The sequence below is a fragment of the Martes martes genome (assembly GCF_963455335.1).
Source record: "Martes martes genome assembly, chromosome: 16".
NCBI lineage: Eukaryota > Metazoa > Chordata > Mammalia > Carnivora > Mustelidae > Martes > Martes martes.
The window spans coordinates 21,234,806-21,255,962 of NC_137904.1; the positions used below are offsets into that span (position 1 = coordinate 21,234,806).

A 21,157-nucleotide genomic window follows, 5' to 3' on the forward strand; every position below is an offset into this window, starting at 1 on the left:
TTCAATCCTGAGCAGCGAGGGAGTCGGGTGGAGTATGTACCGAGAAGTGTGAGGGCTTCCCCTGTCTGTGGAGACCTGAGTCTTGGCAGGAAAGGCTGTGGGACCCCACCTCCAACTGGCTGGGCCCCGCCTTCGCAGTGGGCTTCCGAACCAGCCCTTCGAGCAAGAGCGACTCTGCACATAGTTTGCACTGCCCAGAGCTGCATCATTCCAGAGAAACCTGATAGAGGCTGCAGCGTCTACAGTTTTAGAAGAAGAAGTTCAATGACAGAACAAGACCATCCCGTTGCTGGGCTTAGTTCTGTAAGTTCACTAGTGCGAGGATCCAGCCAGGTTAATAAGCTTGAAAGGGGGCAGGGAGGAAGATGAAGTGACTTCTCTGGTTTAAAAAGTAATTACTGGGACAGAAAAGTAATGATTGGAAAAAATGAGAAATGTAGCAAACCATAAAAGTTAAGATAAAAATCAGCCATGACTCACCACTAATGAAAGCTGGGACAGCTTTACATTTCCACCAGCGGTCAACGAGAGAGCCCATTCCTCAGTATTCTCACCAGTGTTATTTTTTTGTTGTTGTTGTTTTTGTTTTGTTTTGTTTTGTTTTTATTTGACAGGAAGAAATGAAGCCTTGTTTTTGTTGCTTACTTTTACTCATTGATTTTTAGGCATTTCATGTCTCATTATTGTAAGCACACTCTTTCTTCCCCATATCTTTTTGCGACTGGTGAGTGCTAAAATGCACTCAACAGATACTAACTGGCACTTACTAACTTAGCACTAACTTCCTTCCTTAACTCCGCACAAAAGATGCAAGAAAGAACAAGGCAGATGAAGTCATTGCCTTCACAGAGCTTCCATTCTAGAGCGAGAGACACGCAACAAACAAGACTAGAACAATAATTTCAGATGCTTGACTAAAAGAAAAAAGAGCAGGGTAAGAGCAAAGGCATGCCGAGGGGGGCAGCGGTACCTACTTTAGAGAGGGATCAGGGAAGGCATCTTTGAAGAAATGGCATTTGAGCACAAACCCCTGATAGGAGACAGAGTGGGATATAAATCGGAAATCATCACTGCCTGTATGCTCTCTGGGGTCACGGGCCTGCATGAGGTTCTCCAAGGATAGGACACGGCTGCAGATGGAAAGGCACTCCCAGGCAGATACAGGGGCCACCCACAAAAGACTGAGAAGGAGTGACAAGTGACAGAGGAGGAAAACAGAAAGACTCTGGTGTCCCAAAAGGCAGGTGGTAGAAATGTTTTGGGGTGGAGAGATTAGACTCCTGTGTCAAATGCTGCTGAGACATTGAGTATGATGAGGACAGAGAACTGACCAGCGGATATGGCAACCAAGGTCATTCACGACCTTGACCGGTCAAGAAGTCAGTGATGCAAGGATGAAAGACAGGGAATGGAAGAGGGAGGGACTGGGTGCTGCTCTGTCCAGGACACACACCTGGAGTGGGAGGGGCACCAGACAGACTCGAGTCTGCTTGCCAAGACACCTAGCAGAGGACAATAATTAGAGGAAAGTTTGTACAGGGAAAAAGAAAATGGCAGATAAGAGGCTAAGGTGGTGACTACAGACGACTTTCCTTAAGAATTTTGCTGTAAAGGGAGCAGAGCACAGGACTGTAGCTGGAAAAACACAGGATGAGGTCAGAGAGAGGATATTTTAAAGATGAGGTCAGGGGGTGGGTATTTTATAGATGGGAGATACTTTAACATATGCTGTTGGGAATAATCCAGATCAGGAAAAAATTGACAAGAAGGAAAAATCCAAGAACAAAGCTGGTGAGTAGGCCAGAAGGTGGGATCGAGATCACAAATAGAAAGACACCTAACAGCTAACTTTTGAATGTATAGTATACTCTTACTTCAAAGCACATTGGAGCCTGCATAGAAAGCCATGCTATTTGTATATAAAGGTTAACTTTAGCTTCTTTTTTCAACCTTTATACCATTTATTTCCTTTTCTTATAGAACTAGATTGGCCGGAATTTCCAGAACAGAACAGTAAGTAGCAAGCATCTCTAACTTCTACCTGATCGTAATGGATAGATCTTTTTCTATCATATGTAATTTCAGCCCTTGGTGTGAGATATTCTTTACACGATTATTATTCAGCTGTAAAAGGAAGGGAATTCCGACACATGCTATAACATGAATGAACCTTCTGGACACCACGCTAAGTGAAAGAAGCCAGTCACAAAAAGACAAACACTGTGTGATTCCATTTCCATGAGGTACCTAGAGTAGTCCAAGTCGTAAAGACAGAAATTATAATGGTGGTTGCCAGGGGCTGGTGGATGGTGGAGACAGAAGAAATGCGGCATTAATGGGTGTACAGTTTCAGTGTTTCTCTTTTAAAAACTGATTCACTTCTTTGAGAGAGAGAGAACGTGCACGTGAGGGACTATAAGCTGGATCTCACGACCCTAAGATCACGACCTGAACCAAAACCAAGAGTCGAGCACTCACCCTACTGAGCCACCCCAGCGCCCCTAGAATTTCAGTTTTACAAGATCAAAAGAGTTACAGGGATGGATGGTGCTGCAGGCTACACATTAATGTGAATCTATATAACACTATTGAACTGTACACTTAAACATGGTTACGATGGTAAATTTCATGTCATGTCTATTTCACCACAATAAAAAAAAAATAGCCTCCCATAACTTTTTGACCAAACTTTTTGATCAGGAATGGATGGTTACTTTATGGTTATTCCTTTTTTTTTTTTCCAACACTTTATTTATTTATTTGATAGAGAGTGAGAACACAAGCAGGGGGAATGGCAGGGAGAGGGAGAAGCAGGCTCCCCGCTGAGCAGGAAGCCCAACATACGACCAGATCCAAGGACCCTGGGATCATGACCTGAGTCAAAGGCAGACGCTTAACCGACTGAGCCACCCAGGAGACCACACGGTTATTCTTTTGATCTGTTGCAATGTATTTCATTAGTAGCCTTTAACTGCAAGGTTAAACCATCCTTGGCTTCCTAGAAGAAATCTTCCCTGGTCACACATATTATTAAGGGATCCCAGCTACCATCTTTCCTAGGCCTTGGAGCTCCCACAAACAAAGAGCATCTGGCTACAGACCTTCTTTAGGGGCAGCCCGACTGTTCCCTAAAGTAAGTTGCAGCCTGTGAGCCTGAAATATAAAAATGGAAGATTCGTTGTGATTGGAATAGAGGAACACACATTGCACTTGAAATGTAAGCATATATTGGCTCCTGGCTAGGTATTTTTTTTTTATTTTTAAAGATTTTATTTATTTATTTGATAGAGATCACAAGTAGGCAAAGAGGCACGCAGAGAGAGAGAGAGGAAAGGAAGCAGTCACAAGTAGGCAGAGAGGCAGGCAGAGAGAGAGAGGAAGGGAAGCAGGCTCCCCGCCGAGCAGAGAGCCCGATGTGGGGCTCAATCCCAGGACCCCGGGATCATGACCTGAGCCGAAGGCAGAGGCTTTAACCCACTGAGCCACCCAAGTGCCCCCTGGCTAGGTATTTTTAAAGGACAGGTGGCTTCTGGTACCCAGGCAACCTAGCGCCTAGACGCTGAGCTCACCCAATGTGAGTCAGGACCATTCCCCAGTTGACATAATAAAAGGGGGACCTGCAGGCTGGCTGGCCTGCCGCGGGATACCCTACGGGCATTAGTACAATACTTTTTAAGACTCTAAGAACAAAGATGCTGTCTCCCCACCCCGCACAGATAAAAAGAACAATTTGTTCTGGGTCCCTCCTGTAGGCAGAGGGACTAGAATACCGTTCCTCCGTCCCACCCTTAATCATCCGAAATCATTCTTTTCTCTCAGTATCCTTCTTGGAAAGGTAAGAAACCTCTCCAGAATCCCCCTAACCCTCCCGTTCACTCCCTCCTTACTGGGTATTTCCCCCCTTTCTTTCTCATAGGGGCTCAGGGGAGACAGGAGGTCTTGGCTTATGTTTTATCCACAGTTGTTGGATCTTTTGTTCCCAAATAAAGGCCCACTGGTTCGGTGGAAAGTAATGATGCTTTTATATTTTTTTTTAAGATTTTATTTATTCATTTGACAGACAGAGATCACAAGTAGGCAGAGAGGCAGGCAGAGAGAGAGGAAGAAGCAGGCTCACCACTGAGCAGAGAGCCCGATGCGGGGCTCAATCCCAGGACCCTGGGATCATGACCCGAGCCGAAGGCAGAGGCTTTAAACCACTGAGCCACCCAGGCACCCCAAGTAATGATGCTTTTAGACTCATCTCTGACACTGCAAAGTCCATCCTTCTGTAGACTAATACATCATGGTATAATTTTATAGAACGATTTACTGAGGAACTTCCGGCATTCACAGGTGATGCGCAGACTGCACAGGCCCGTCCTTTTTGGGCTGCAGCATCACGGCTGCCCTGCTCTGAGTCGGTGCAGAAGGCATGGGAATGATCTTTCTAAGGATGTCCATTTTGATACCTCAGTCAGAAAGTGAACCTTATGTTAGGAAAGTCACAGAGGTCCTCTTTGATGATTCTCTTATGCTGACTGGAAAGGAGAAATGCCAGAGCTTGAAGAAATGATCCCAAGATTCACCCCTGTGTCTTTTCAAGTGTGTGTGACATCTCAAGTCCACTAACGGTTTTCAAAGAGGCCTCTTAAAGCAGGTTTCATAACCATTTTGGTGTCGTGGATACTTCGGAGGATAAAAGCTACAGATCCTTTCCCCGGAGAAAAATGCACATTCACAAAAAAAGTCTGTGTGTCATTTCACAGATCTTGTGAATTCCCTGAGGGCTGCCGGTCAACCTGTCTGATCCCAAGTGGCCTATGGACCCCAGATGATGACCTCCCCCGTCTTGGGAGTTCCTCGTAGGGCATGGCTTGACCTTGATTCAACCGAGGGAGCTACAATATTGCCCCATCCGTAAAACTCCCTCTAATAAAAATCAGCATTTGCCTAAACTCTGAGATGATGTAACAGTGAAGAGTGGGAGGTTATATCCTGGTCCCACGCTGCCGCTACGCTCCTGAACTCTGTCGGAACCGACTACTGCCCGCGGCCTCCAATTCATCCTCTGCCTTTACGATGCTAAAGATCAGAACCACCCAGGACTGAGCGCCGACTGCACCCTGTTTGTTTCTTTGTTTTAAAGATTCATATATTTATTGAGAGAGAGAGAGAGCATGAGACAGGGCCCCCTGATGTCTTAGAGGGAGAAGGAGACGCTCTGCTGAGCTGGGAGCCTGATGCAGAACTCGATCCCAAGACTCCAGGATCATGACCTGAGCCAAAGGCAGTCGCTTACCCGACTGAGCCACCCAGGCACCCCTGACTGCACTTAGTTTTAAGGATCCCCAAGAAAGGAGTTCCTCTTCCTCCCTGGTGTGATATTAGAGCATTTCATCAGAGATGGGAACCAGAGTCGGAGCCTTCTCACTCTCTTAGAGCTCCTCCTTCTTGGGAGGAAATCCAGCAGTGCAGAATGAACATGGGTGCCAGCAGGCCCGGTTCACCTGCCGGCCTTGACCTCTCAGTGGGCATCAGTAGGAGACTCGGTCCTGGAGCTCAGGCGGGTCACGCCTGCTTGCCTGGAGCAGTAATACCCACATGCTGGGACGAATTTGGAACTTGGGTGAGGTGATACGGGAGGAGATGCTGTGAAAACCAAAGCACGGTACACATGGGACACGTCACTAGTACCTGCATCCAATTTATGCTTATTGCCCCCTTGTCTTGTCAGCTTCCTCTTAAAAAAAAAAAAACAAACCATTTTCCTGTCAGCTCTGTTGTAAGATTAATCAATCAACTGCATAGTTAGTAGGCTGTATATAGAACTCCCCAGAAAATGGGATTTCCTTCTGTGGTGGTGGTATTTTTGCCATGAGCACCTTCTGCAAAACATATACCTATTTTGAGGCCAGGTTTACGAGGTCTGTTGGCTTCCCCCCACCCCCTTCCTTCTCTGCCTGTCACTTCCGTTTTGGACTTCCAGATTTTCAAGGGGCATCTGGAAATTGTTTTGAGTAGACTCCGTGGACTCTGCTCTTCTCGCTCCTCAGAACTCCAACACGTGTGACACGTGTGACAAGTGTGACACGTGTGACATGTGTGGTTCAGATGGGACTCTCGGCTTGGCCTCCTCACCTTGTGGCAGGTGACCGCGGGGTCAAGTGCAGTGTGCCTGGGGCAGAGGTGCTGGGGAGGAGGGAGGACCGCAGGCTGGCTCTGCCCCACCCCCATCCCCGTAGCCTTTGAACCAGACACCGGAGAGAAAAGGCTCCTGGCAACCTCAGCACGTGGACAGGGCCTCCCTGGCTGGCACAGCTGCAGCTGGAGACAAGCGAATGATGTTCACATCCAGTGCCTGCTCTGTCTCAGGTGACCTTCTGTCCAAACGTCCACCTCGAGTACACTTCGACGACAGTCGGAATGGCTGTGCCACCTCCTTTCAGAGCTGCCCAGAGGCCAGGTGACGTGGGCAGAAGAGGTCGCAGCAAACCCTCTGAGCTCAGAGATCTAAGGGCTCAGAACTAGTCTGCCGGATTCAGAAGCAAGGCAACAAAGACGAGATGGGAAAAAAGAGGCAGAGGAGACAGTATTAGCTCAGCTTGGCAGACATCAACAAGGATGACAAAATGGGCTATTGAGTTTCTTGAAAGTTGCCGTTCCTCGGCTGGCGGCTGGTTCTGGTTAGCAAAGCCGAGGCTGTGGTTGGAGCTATCATCCTAGGAATGCCGGCCAGGAACGCTTCTCCAGTGACCCATGAAACAATGAAGCAAATATCAAAAGGGACAGGGCTGGGAACCGGCAAACTGCAAAATGCAAAAAAAACTCGCTTGAAAGCCGAGTGCCTCTGACACACGGGGAGGGATTTGTCAGCACCCACAGATGCCACAGGGAAGCGCAACCTGGCGATTTCCGAGAAGCCCCAACTCTGGAGGGTGACTCAGAATCTGCCTCTCGTTCCGAGGTCTGGGCCTTGCACTTGACTGGGGGTCCAAGTTTTTACTTCTCAACAGCTGCTGCAAATCTATGGGATCAAGCCCAAAGCTAACACAGATGTAAGATTCATCAGCGAGCTCCCTGGCAAGGTCGGAGAGCCTTCTTAGGCAAGGCTTCCCCCTGCCCTTCCACCAAGTGCTGACCACAAAACCTTAAAAGCGTCCCCACCCTTCCTAACTGAACACTACTGAAGTTCATTATCTATATGGTCGGAGAGAAAAGAAGCCCTCCACACACAATCTGGAGGTGGTCCATAAGGCTGCAGGTTACTTAGCAGAGGCTCTGGAGCCCAGGCTGGCCCAGATCTAATTCTGCTCTGGCCACCTGCTGGTTGGTGACCTCAGACAAGCTATCTCACTTCTCTCTCGGTTTTCTCATCTGCAAACTGGGGATAACAGGGTCGCCTGGGTGGCTCAGTGGGTTAAGCCTCTGCCTTCAGCTCGGGTCATGATCCCAGGGTCCTGGGATGGAGCCCCACATTGGGCTCCTTGCTCAGCAGGGAGCCTGCTTCTCTCTCTGCCTCTCCCTGCCACTCTGCCTGCTTGTGTGCGCTCTCTCTCTCTCTCTCTGACAAATAAATAAATAAAATCTTAAAAAAAAAATGGGGATAACAATACCTCTACCCTTGGCTAGATGTTGTGAAGATTTAGATTATGTTCCATGAAGTGCTTAGACAGAGCCGGTACGGATGGGGTACTAGAGGGTTAGTTAGCTGCTGTGATTACTATCAATTACTATTATTGTTGCTGTTGTCACTACTGTCATCTCAGGATCACTCTCAATGCTCCAGCAGGACCCTGTCCCAGAGGTAAGATGAAACCTTGCTCCTAAGGCATGATTCCAGCATGATCTGTCCTGTGACTGAAATTTTAGCCTGGTACAGCTGTTGGCTGGCCAAGTTCACGCCCGGACACATGTTATGTGTTCAATGAATGATGGGTGACCGAGTGGGATGAAGGACTGGAAGGGAGGGCACACTGTGGAGGGGCCAGCCAGACAAGATGCCTAGCTAACCACTACCTAAGGGCCCCCTGACGTCTAAGACTCTTCCCAGTGCCCTGGGACAGTTGGGGGCCCAGAAGGCTTTTTAAATTGAAGAACAAATTGTTCAAAACAAGTGCTGGTGGAATTAGAACTCTTCTCCCTTTCTCTGATGGGGCCTTGAACCCCTACACCCTCCTCATCCTCCTACCTCTCCTTTGCCTAAAGCCAACACAGAGAACCGCCCCGCAGGTGAGACCAAGGGAAAAAAGCGGGAGGACGGGCCAGGCGAGGATGAGAAACCAAAGGCCTCCTCGAGGATTTGCACTCATGAAGCTGGAGCCGATGATCAATGCTCCCTTCACCATAGCTCCTTCGGAAAGAGGGTCCATGCCCCACAGGTCTCAGAGTGTGAGGTTCAGGAAAGAACACGTCCACCTGCTTCCCGCAGGCACAGGTATCAGGCCTTACACACACCACACACCCTCCTCCTGGGATCATCTCTGCCACTCCAGGCTGTATTAAACACAAAAGACAAGACTGGGTTGGAGCGACATTAAAAAATTGATCCTTCATTACTCTAAACATCAGAACGGTAAGTTTTCTAACCAACGGATCGCTGACCGAGCTGGGCTATGGAATCCAATATTGGCTCTCATTGCCTCCCAGCATGAATCAAAGTTCTGCAAGACAGAAACGACGGGGGTGAAATACTGGGTCTGCCTTCAGGAATCTTACAGTTTACCAGTCGAAAAGGATTACGTTGACAGATGTTACCTTTTATCTGTTATCTGTTTTACCACAATTAAAAAAAAAAAAAAGAAGAAGATGGAACCACAGGACGTCTGGGTGGCTCAGCCGGTTAAGCGTCTGCCTTTGACTCAGGTCATGATCCTGGGATCCTGGGATCAAGCCCCACATGGGGCTCCTTGCCCAGCAGGGAGCCTGCTTCCCCCTCTGCCTGCTGGTCCCCCTGGTCCTGCTTGCGCACACGCTCGCTCGCTCTCTCTCTCTCTCTCTGACAAATAAATAAATAAATAAATAATCTTAAAAGGGGGGAAGGGGGGAGAGACGGAACCATGACTACTTTTGTCCAGGCCCAGGGCAGATCACGGCAACTGCCAGGAGGAAGGAAGACATGGTGCAGGAGGCGGGCTTGCTCCATCTCAGGGGATGCGGTGGGAGAAAAATGTGGTGACCCCCCCAACTCCTGTTTATTAGTGTCCAGGTCAGCTGCCGGCTCCCATTCTGGCGGAAGGGGCGGAGGAAACGAATTCTCCGGCCTTGTAGCATTTGGGGCACCCACAGGTAGGGGAACCGGGCCAGGAGACAGCCTGACGGAGTGAGGGAATGCCGGTCGCTCACTGGTGCTGTGTGGACTTAAGTTCTTGCGAGCCTCACCTCGCTCTGCATGAATTCTTTTACAACAGAAATCGCTCTGCCCCTGGTTGGAGAGGTGCCGGAATGGTACAGTGCTTCCTTTTATCTCGTTATCCAAGTGTCTCTCCTCAGCAGCGGCCAGCCCTCCAGCACACGCCGCACCTGTCCACAGCAAGCCAGCCTCTGCCTTACCCTGTGACTCCAGCGCGCTGTCAAATGCACGGCCTGTTCCCAGGATGAAGGGCCACACATGGTCTTGGGCACAAACCAACCGCTACTCCTTAATCCTTTCTCCCAGGGGATCACTGCATTCTGGCAGCCCCCCAGCTTTATTGCATCGAGGTGGGAAGCAGTGGGGCCGGCAAGCGCTCGGGCTCTGGGCGAGGACAGCACCCATTGGAACCTTTGCTCTGCTGCCTCAGCCAGACTGGTCTCTCCAAGCCTCTGGCTCTTCAATGGCGAAATGACCCGGTGGTACCCATCTCCTGGGAGAATCACACACGTTATGTGCTCAGAACGGCCCCTGGCCCCCAGCAAGCACTCACATGAGGACACATCTAACGTGTGCCCTTCCAGGTTGTACATCAGAAAGCCCACTGAGGGCAAGGGCTCTGCACGCGGTCACACTGCCAAGAGCACTTAACAGGGAGTCATGGACTTGGGTGATCGGGACAGCTCAGTGGCCCTGGTCCGCTGGGACCCAGGATGAGAACATTCCACAAGAGAACTTCTGCCAGCAGGTAAGCAGATCAAGCCTGACAAAGGAAGGGAGAGCAGAGGAGTCTCTACTTCCCCAGCAACTATGCTGGGGGTGGGGCAACAGCTCCCCTTCTTCATGGAAATGAAGACGACACTGCAGGCTGGCCCCCAGCCTGTGGACCCTTCTTTCTGTGGAGTGACAGAAATTGACTAAGAAACGCTCACAAGCACCTGAGGCGCAAGGGGGGCTGACGGTGGCCATGCGGGTGGGCATGAGAAATTAAAAAATAAAAAAGGAGTGTCCCCCACAGCTTGGAGACCCGGGTCTAGCAGCAGTGGGCTCCCATCTTGTGAGTCTGGTGACAAAGAGCATGGGAAGGAGGCTGCATCCCACATGCGACCAGCAGTGGAAGAAGCCCGCAGGGAGCTGAAGCCCGGCGGCCTCCTCCTCCCTCCTTCTCAGAACTCACTCACCAACCAACTCTGTCACCAAACTTCCTTTCAGAAAGCAGCACCTTAGGATCGGCCTTAATCAACAACAACAACAACAACAACAACAACAACAAATTATTAAGATTCGAAACGATGCCCCACCAACATAAACACAAAAATGTCAGTATTTTCTTCTCGCCCTTTCAAAATCGCTGAAATGCACAATATTTCTTTCCTTCCCCTACCCATAGTTCGTTGTCGCTCTAGTTCCTGTGGCCTTGGAGAATCTCGTTCCTCAAAGCTTGGAACCTTGGAACCTGGTATCATTTGTAACACTAATTAAAGAGGTTCGTTGATTCTGCTATACAACTTCCTGCCCTAATGACTCAACAAGCCAGGAGATGAGCAGTTTGTTGGAAGTACAAAGGAACATATGGCTGCCAAGTACTTTCTGGCCGACACCACAGACGAGGGAAAGGCTGTTCTGTTTCCCCATGCTGCAGCTCTCACAAGCTGACAGGGGGATTTCCTAAAGCCCCATCTGGTGCAAAAAACCTCTAGCTGGGCAGAGTGGTTTGGAATAGTAAGAGGGTGGCTAGTAATAACAGACCAGGGCCAAATGCTATAGAGGGAGAAGGATTAAAGAGGCTGGGAGTTTGCCCGTGAGACAGGACGAGGAGCCAGAGTCGGTCTGGAATCTGAGAGACCATGTCCTGGTCCCAGAGGCAATGGCTCCAGCGTCCTGAGGGATGAGGGGTCAGAGCTGGGGTTTCTGCGGCTTGTGTCACTGAGGTTCCTCTGCTGATATAATCAGGAAAGAGTTCAAGTTGGCCCACCTTCATTCTCAGCCGTGTATTTTTACTCGAACACTGGGATCCCTGATCTGCCACCTCCTTTGAGAGACGTGTCACCACACCAGTTCAGCCCAGAATGTTGAGTTCATACCACAGAGAAATAAATCCTGAGTGTCTGCACACCAGATTTTTATAGGACCCAGAAGGTTGCAAGGAAACACAAAAGGAAAAAAGGAACTCTCGAAATAAGGACCGTGTGGAAGGAAGAGTGCCATGCCATGGCTTGTAGATGTGGCGATTCTGCCGGAGGAAGTTGCTTGTCGGGCAGGACTCTATCTCTCCATTCCTTGCCTTTAGTTGGAAGGTGGCAGGCACCATCAATTCACCTCAACTAATCCAACCAAGGGACTTTGCAAAAAATAAGTTAGCAAGGTTTGTTTCATTTTGTTGAAAAAAAGAAAAAAAAATCCATGCTAAGAAGCCTTTTCTCATCTGAAAACAGAATACCCGCCCCCCAGCCCCTGACGACCACCACTGTGATGGTGTTAGCGCAAGGTCCCGGACACGACAAAAGGGCTCCCCTCAAGCCTCCTCCATTCTAGGGGTGCTGACAAGCCATGACCTTGGGAGTTCCAGGCTCTGATTTTCTACTAACTCTCACTCAGCACTAGAATGACACATCCAACATGAACACTGCACACGACAGAGCCCCCCTGAACCACATACAATGTTGGAAAGCTCAAATGAGAAAGAGGCAGACGTTGCACACCGTGGAAACAAGAGAGTTTCGTACTGTGAAGTGACTTGCCAAGTCAAGAGCAAGAGGGGATTCCATCCTTCCAGAAGCCTATTCCCGTCACCTTCACAGGGCTCGAAACCAAAAGACGGGCTCATGTGCCCTTCACTAGACATGTCCCTCCCATGTAATAAAATCTCCTGCTGCTTTTGCATACAGTCGGCGCTCCATAAATGATTATGGTGATGACGGTGACATTCAGGCTAAGAAAGAGGCAGCTTCTCAGCTTCTCGCATGTGACTCTACAGAAGTGGCATGAAAAACAAGACAAGCCAGTGTCTGCTTTTTCCACGTTCACCGTAGTTTCCTAAACAGCTACTAAATAAGTTGCTTTCCAAAAAGAAATCAGGCCAGTAGGCTGGAAACTTCCCGCAGCTTCCAGTCGATTGGGACGGCGACGGCGTCATCCCTCCTAACCCCAGTGCTATGACACACAGGCCGGGAGCGCAGGCTGAGCATTTCCACATCCACTCCTGAGATAAAAACAGGGGCAGGAAGTGTGGTTTGTGCGAATTACAGAAATGTTTAGCATTTCAGCACTGTTTGTACCTGATCCATGGTGGGGCCATTGGCACTCAGTAGAGCACTCCTTTCCATTTCCTAGCTGATTGTTATTTCATTGGGGTTTTTTTTTTGCTGTGCAACCCACCCCCCCACATTGGCTGCAGAAAAGCTCTGTTTCTTGGCAGAACTTTCCAAGTGCCCAGTTAAACCCCTTGTTACCACTTTCCTGCCTCAGGAAGGCCAGCAGAGCCTGGGCCAAACGACAAGGGGAGGGAAGGAAACATTTACAATGATGTGAGAAATTCCCAGTCTGGGGGTGGGGGGAGATCAAAGAGGATAGTCACTGGGGCCCATTCTGAGCAGAGCCTGGCACAGGACGGTGCTCCGTAAATTGGACTGGACTGGGCCGTGACAGGAACGCCATTATGTCACCGGGAACCCAGCAGGCTCTGCTGCAGCTCTGAGGAGCGGCAGGAGTCACCCTGCCATGGACCAGCTGTGTCCTGAGTGAAAGGAGTCGTGTCCTGTCTTCAGAAGCTGTGATCATCATGCCCCCCAAAGCCTTTATATAGAAATGGATTGCAGTTTGCACGGGTCCCCTCTGCCAGCTCTTAAAATGAAAGGGCCCACAGTGAAAGGAGAAACAGCAGGGAGAGAGAAAGAGGGAGGTAAATTGTTTGGAAAGTAGAAGACAGGGTGGAAAAGATGAAATTCAAGACAGATGTATGAGAGCCGCAAACAAATGTCCTTGAATTTATGCATCCAAGTGATTCATGTAGAATAAGGAAAATAAAACAAAACAAAAAAAGAGCTCCACACCCAATATAGAAAGAAATATGGGAGTAAATACAGAACAAAGTATTACATTCCCCAGTTCTTACAAAGAAATATCGTCAATCCACATCTCTCTGCTAAAACAGAGCTGTTATGAAACAGGGTGAGTGAAGGGGCTGAGACGAAATCGTTAATTAAGCAGAGGGTCTTTGCAGTCTCTGTCACTCTCAACAGGATGTCAGCCACCAACAATTTATGTCCAATTACTGAACGCTGATTTCTTATCTCCAAAGGTAACTGCTGCTGCTTGCTTAACATCAGCAGAATTTTTAAAAACATAGTAGTTATTTGCCAGGTTAATGTCTGGCCATTAGGAGGAAAAAAGAAAAAAAAAAAAAACACAAGCAGGAAATATAGATGGGCGTTTCCACAGAAACACAAAAGTCCAAGATATTGGCCGGAAAGACATTTTTACAATGAAGTATTAATGTGTGTTGTTTTACTTCTAAACAGCTAACTCAAAGGGGCCACGGCACAATTGGTTCCAAATGCTTCATACTGAGAAGAAACACAGGCAGCCGGCCTCGCTGGTTAACGACTCTGTTTGAGGCTTCAGATGGTAACAAGAAAGAAGAAAACAGCAAGAATGTCCCCGGTCGCTAGGAGTGCTAGAGAACTGGGGTGAAGCAGCGTCCGAGGACAGGACATGGCCAGGGGCGTGGGGGGGGGGGCTGAGGGAGTTTTCTAGAGAGATCAAGCGTCACACGTTAAGATGCCGCTCAGGGGGCACCTGGGTGGCTCAGTGGGTTGAGCGGCTGCCTTCGGCTCAGGTCATGATCCCGGACTTCCAGGATCGAGTCCTGCATCAGGCTCCCAGCTCCTTGGGGAGTCCGCTTCTCCCTCTGACCTTCTCCTCTCTCATGCTCTCTCTCACTCATTCTCTCTCAAAAACAAACAAACAAACAAACAAACAAACAACGCCGCTCAGAGTAACCTCAGATCTATACCACACATATGCCTAGTCGCTTACTCATCAATAGACATTTACTGAGCATCGAAAACCTACCAAGTATTTGTGCCAGATGGTGTGGGGATATAGAGACTAAGTACAAAGGTCCCTGCCTTCAAGGGAGGAAAGGAGTCTGCTGTGTACCTGAACCTGCTTGCCATCTGGACATGTGAGCTCCATGGGCACCGATCTCGGGCCACAGGTGACTGCAGCAGGTGTGTACACCTGACCTGAGGCCAGTCATACCCTCTTCTGGTAATTTAGAAATTGGGTACTAAGATAGATTCATGGGGCGCCTGGGGTGGCTCAGTTGGTTGGATATTTGCCTTCGGCTTGGGTCATGGTCCCAGAGTCCTGGGATCAAGCCCCAAGTAGGGCTCCCTGCTTGGTGGGGAGCCTGCTTCTCCCCCTGCTTGTGCTCTCTCTGTCAAATAAACAAATAAAATCTTTAAAAAGAAATAAGAGACAGATTCAGTATGGTCAGAACTTCCCAACCAACGTGTAACACCTAGGTTAGAGGAAGGCACCATAGTGATCTTCTTAGCCCTCAGGGCGGCTAGAGCCCCCCACCCTCACTGCCCCCCCCCCGTTAGTCCCTGGCCTCTGGTGACAAGCTGCCTTGTCCCTTCATCCCAGAAGACAAACAGAGATTTTTTTCTAAACGCGGTAAGGATGTGGAAAAGGTGGACCAGCGCTGATTAGACATACAGTGGTGGAGGTGAAGCGGAGGCAGGAGTAGACTTGCTAGACCAACGACAAGCAGAGAAAAATGAAGGTGACCAAGAAGGGGCAGTCACAAAAACAGACGGCAGAGAACAAAGAAGGAAATGAGAAACTGCAACCCCCAAGGAGGAGGGCGAGAGGGGCCCGCTTTCTGACTCCTATTCTGGTCCTCTGCCTCCCAGCTGAACTCGATTTCCTGAATCTGGATGCCCGTGTGATTAACAACTGTATTCTGAGAGCCTAACCCAACCCACTCATGCCAGCTTGAGTGCATTTCTGTTCCTTGTAAACAACCCCTAACTAAGCCAGATGTGTGCATATGTGTGCACGGGGGCCCGTGTGCACCATGAAATCCTCACCGCTTAGAACACCAGCGAGAGAAAAGCAAAATAGCGTTTCTAATCCCTTTCTCATCTGTCCTTCCTCTGTCACCCCCATAGCATTCCAGGACCCTGGGGAGGAAACTCCTCCGTGTGCTGTGGATGCAGGGACAGGAGCAAGACGACTCGCCCAAGGTAAAAGAGCCCACCAGTGCCCGCCAGCAGCCTGGAAAATACAGCACTTCTTAATTAGAAGCCTTTTAAAAATACTACATGCAGATGTGAGAAGAATCAGCCCGCTTCTCCGACTTGTGGGTCAAAGGGAAGGTGACTGTGAACAAACTGTGACAAACTTGCACAGAGAAGCGTCCCTCTTTGAGGTCCCCCCGTAGAGGGCTGGCTCTCCCTCCAGAAAGGCTGTGCGTTCTCTTTGGCTCCAGAAGACGCTGCCCTAAGCTGAGTCAGGAGGGAGGAAAGCCTGAGGTTTCTACAGACAAGATGAATGGCCACTTACAAAAACCCCAATGTCCTTTCCAGCACATTCCCAAGGTACCACAGCATTCGTGACATCCAGAACCAGACGCTGCCTGTCGCCACCGACGTCAGTTTCCAAGACAGCTCGGCGAGGCGCTGAGCTTTGCAGACGCTCCCCAGCTAGGTGCGCCAGCTGATTCTAGATTCTAGAAGCCGCTGGTGCCACAGAACCGAAAGGGGCTGGGAGTGTACAGTTTCTGAGGTTGCCACCAGACTGCCTTTCTGCTCCGGAATAGAAACATCCCAGTGAATCAGACCTCGACTATGCCACTAATCACTTGCTTTGGGAACTCAAGCTGCTGGGCCTTCTGAACAGAAACCACACACAAAGTGATTCTCCAGAAGCAGCTCGAACTTTCTGGGACACGCTGACCGTTTTCAGGAGCTCAATAAAATCAGTCTTTACCAGAACTGAACTATTCAATGTCTACAAGCTTCAAACTGGGCTCCAGACCACCCGAGTGCCCCTGAGCTCGGTTGTGGGTGACTTAACAATTAAGACCCCAAGTTCTCCAGGCTGAAATGAAAAAGGCCGGGACCAAGGGTGGGGTCAGCCCTGCCCACTCCTCTGAGAGCAGCTCCAGACCACAGACAGAAAGGGAAAATGCCCAAAGCACCAGGCAGAGGAAGCAGGGGAGGGGAGGGGTCTCAGAAGCATTTGTGGTCACTGTGTGCCCTAGTCACGGCGAGGAACAGGCTGAGAGAGCAGAGTCGTGACGTGGACCAGGTTGTCCAAGTCCCTTTACTTCCCTGAGAAAGCAATCTCTGCTGTAAACTGGGGGAAATGGCCATTCTTGCCTAGGAGGGTTGCGAAAAGGATGGAAAGACACAGAAAATCCAGTGGCTCCTTCTGGTGTGCAGATTTCTCACATGCCGTTGTTCACATCTATCACTGTCACAAACTTGACACTGACAGTCTCTACTCCCTAACTCTTATTTACTGCTTTTAAACACTCTTTGTTTTTAGAAAACAAAATTTATTTTGAAAGGAAATTTTATATTGCTATTATAAATGGAAAACCAGTACCACTAAACAGAAGATAAGTGTCAAAATAAAAAGAACAAAAACCAAATAATTACTAAACTTCATCCAGCCCCTGGTGCCTGAGAAGGCTCTGAGGTCTGCTTTCTCTATTGGCAAGGAGGTTAGCAAGTGTTCCAGGGGTTTAAAGGAGGAATGCATCAGCACTCTCTCCTGATATAAGCACAGACTTGAAACGGCAGATGGAAAAAGCATAATGGAGTTTAATCAGTGACTCCCACCCCAGTAACAGTCCTGTCACCTTAAATTCCTTGGGTCCTGTGCCAATGGAGGCAGTGATGAGAAAAGGGGACGAGAATCTAGTGGGGTCCAGCTTACCCTTACATGCGGACCGTGGCCCCCCTGCTTCCAGAAAGCTCTATAGAGGGGCACCTGGGTGGCTCAGTCATCTGCCTTCAGCTCAGATCATGATCCCAGGTCATGATCATGATCCCATGATCGAATCCCGCATCAGACTCCTTGGTCAGTGGGGAGCCCGCTTCTCCCCCTCACTCTGCTTCTGCCTGCCGCTCCCCCTGCTTGTGTGTGCTGTCAAATAAATAAACAAAATCTTAAAGAAAGAGAAAGGAAGGAAGGAAGAAAAAGAAAAGAAAGAGAAAGCCCTCTACCAAGGAGGAAACCCTGTCGGCTCGGGCTCACTTTTGTCATTGGGGTCGTCACAATGACTCCTCCCCACAAGGTCCCCCACCCTAGTAAGAACCCACCTTGGCCACAGCAGTGGTGTCGCCATCAAGGAAACTTAAAAAACACACCATGACCAGGAAGCTGGCAAGGTCCCCTGAGCAGTTGGGTTACATTTATGCTAAACCTAACTGTATCCACCTTGACAAAGGAGGCCTGGAGTCATCTCCAGCGAAAAATGGCACTTTGAAAAGAAAGAGCTTCTCCAACCACGTTTAAGGCAGCATTTCCCTCCAGGAAGACCTGCATCAGAATCCCCTGGGGGGCTAGAGATTGCTGGGCCCCATTTCTGACTCTCTGAGGGTGAGATACAAAAAGATAGATTTTAAGAAGCTGCCTGGCAATTCTTACGCCAGGCAGTAAAGTTTGGGTCCTAGCTACTCTTTCCTACGTATGTCCCTGTGACCTAGGTTTGTTTTCTTTTTTTTTTTTTTTCTTCCCTCCCTGGGTTACTTCTTACCCATCCCGCAGATCTCAGACCAAACATCATTTCCTCAGGAGAGCCATCATCTCTGCCCACTGCCCCCTCCGAGTCTTGGCCCGAGTCCATCACTGTACGTCCAGGTCCTGATGCTCCTCCTTCCCAGCCCTGCTTGTGATTTTCACAATATGTGTGACCCGTCTTCCTCAATGGCCCTGCCGAGCTCTGAGAGGACAGGGCTGAGAGGCCCCATCTTGGGTACAGGGCCTGGCGCCAAGTCTGCCCATAATCCAAATCTCTGCTGAGTAATCGAATGAGTCTGGAATCACTATCTCTAATTCTCATTTCTCACCATACCCTGCTGGTCTCCATCCCAGTTTTTCCACACCTTGAAAGTCCGTGCCCTACCGGGTACTGGGAAAGGGGGAACCCTATTGTTGAGAGGTTTTTTGTTTTTTTTTTTAGTTGAGTGTATTTTTTTTTTAAGATTTTATTTATTTGACAGAGAGAAACACAGCAAGAGAGAGAACACAAGCAGGGGGAGTGGGAGAGGGAGAAGCAGGCTTCCCCCTAACCAAGGAACCTGACGTGGGCCTTGATCCCAGGATCCTGGGATCATGACCTGAGCCGAAAGCAGAAGCTTAACAATGGAGCCACCCAGGCGCCCCAGTTGAGTGGATTTTTAAATGATTCCATCTGCTCACCTGAGGGGAGTTTTAAAAGTTTAGAATTCTTTATACACAAAGAGAGGGTTAAAACCCTTCACAGTACCCCCTGCTCGTTTCAGCCCTTGAATCTCCTGGGACCCCTTGTGCCCCAAGTAGACCCAGCAGACTTATGCCCAGGGCTGCAAGCAGAGGGAAGGGAGGGCTTTCCATCTGGTCCAAAAGAGCTTTCCTAAGGCTAGCAAGAACTTGACTGCTGTCCTAGGATCGATTTATCCCATAGGTTCTCTTCGTGAGTAAGTCTGTTCAAAAGTTTTGTTTGAATTAGCCCAGCGCTCTCTGCAGATGGGCCCCTCTGCAAATGGGCCCCAGAAGGAGGCAATCCTCCCATCCTTCAACGAGTATAGACACGGCCCCATCTGATCCATACCACCAGCTCTGGCAGGCCCAACACCCGCAAATGTTTAGCTCTGCCATGGGATATGTAGAATAAATTAAGTTTAAGGGGAAAAAAATCATAAAACAAGCCTCTAAGTCAGAAGACTCTGTGTACCTTGGCACAGGGAACGTATGTGCTACAACAAATCAAATCCAGTGTGCCAGAGAACTCCATCGAAACCAACAGAGAATGATCCCTGTCATGTGAGACAGGGAACTCGATAGCAGTCCCCGAGGGGAGACGGAGATAAGGAGGTCTAATCTGACCCCTGCATCTGCCAAAATTCTTTTCAATAATGGCTGAAGAAAGAAATGGCCTAAAACCCTATGTAAGAGGAGACGGACACTCCAAAGTCAAGGCTTTTGCAAGCACAGAAGGAACAGGAAATCCCCTCAGGTTGGCTTTCTCACGACAGCCCTCGCTTCTAGCATTCTGACTGGAAGCGCTGGGCGGGAGGAGAATCTTACCTCATGGGAGGGCATGCTTTACGCTGGGGACCTTCCAGATGTAAACAGAGGGCTTCATCTTGTTTGCTAAGTACTTGCCTTTCACTAAAAACACCCCAGTTTCCATGGCAGAGCCTGGCCTGCCCCTGGACGGCTAAATTCACTCTAGCTGGCCTGCCTGCAAGCAGCCTCTCATCCACAATAAACTGGGGTTTATTGGTGACACTTACCCATCCCCGGCCAAAGAGGTGACAGCAGGTACCGATTAGATACTTGCTTAATGAGCCAGGGTTTCTCAGGCCAACGTTTTATTGGGGTTTTACCTCATACCCAGTCACTTTTCCCCACTTGGGGGAGAGATCCATCAGAAATCTCAGATTACCTGTGGCTCTGATGGAGCCCTTCGTCTTCAGATAGGAGCAGGTCATAGGCCAAGGGGATGGACACAACCCTGGGCTACTGAGGCTCATCCAGATCCTGTACTGTGACCATTTATGAGTCACAATCAGAAATGTTCTCCTAAGGGAGTGGTTTCAAACAGATCAGAAGAGATTTCCATTCTAGCCTTTCTTCTTTGTAACTTGTTTCTAATGATGCCACTTTCGGATGAGCTGGGCACAGACCTCTTCTAGAACAAAACATACAGACAGGCCTTCTTTACCACCAATGGTGCAAGTGTATGGCCTCAAATGGAGAGCTGATTACGCTAATTAACTTTGCCAGAAGGGCTCAACACCAACTATTCTAAAGCCAAAGTTAGGGACGCCTGGGTGGTTCAGGTGTTAAGCAGCTACCTTCGGCTCAGGGCATGATCCCAGGGTCCTGGGATGGAGCCCCGAGTGGGGGCCTTCCTGCTCAGCAGGGGTCTGCTTCTTCCTCTTCCACTACCCCTGCTTGTGCTCTCTCAAATAAATAAAATCTTTAAAAAAAAAAAAAAAAGCCAAAGCTACTGTTTTTGGCTAGACCTTTTCCAGCTTTTGGTTGATCTGTAAATGAAGCAGCAGCTCCCTGCACCACCCCCCACAAGCTGCTTCCTTCAGTTGCCACCACACGGAGGTCACCAGTAACCAGGACCACAGCTAGGGAGTCTGACAGGGCTTTGCTAGGGTTTTCTTTCTTGACCCAGGTGACACGAGCTGTTAGGACACGTACAACCTTACGTCCCTATGTAGCAGGTGTACAGTCACCGTGATACACATTTTTTGCCTCGCTGCTAATTCTCCTTCGTCCTCTCCTTCCTTGTTTTTATTTTAATTCTTATGTATCTCGTCCCTTGTTTATCTTATTGTGTCTCACCTTTATTTTTATCCTGTCACATCTTCTGGCTTTTTTAAACATGGATTGCAATAGGTATGCCTGTGATTTGTTTCTAGAGGAAACACCAGTGCCTTGATCTGAAATAAGGGTTGTAGTTTTCTTTTCATTTTTAAAGACATTTTTTATTTATTTGACAGAGAGAGAGAGAGGTCACAAGTAGGCAGAGAGGGAGGGGGAAGCAGGCACCCTGCCGAGCAGAGAGCCTGATGCGGGGCTCGATCC

The 21,157-nt window shown here is 49.1% G+C and overlaps 1 protein-coding gene across 1 annotated transcript in view; it reads right to left on the reverse strand.

Moving 5' to 3' along the window:
• Positions 1-21,157, reverse strand: part of NXN (nucleoredoxin) — a gene marked incomplete at its 5' end in the record, with an annotated part of 150,212 nt that overhangs the window by 27,125 nt on the left and 101,930 nt on the right. The window lies entirely within an intron of this gene.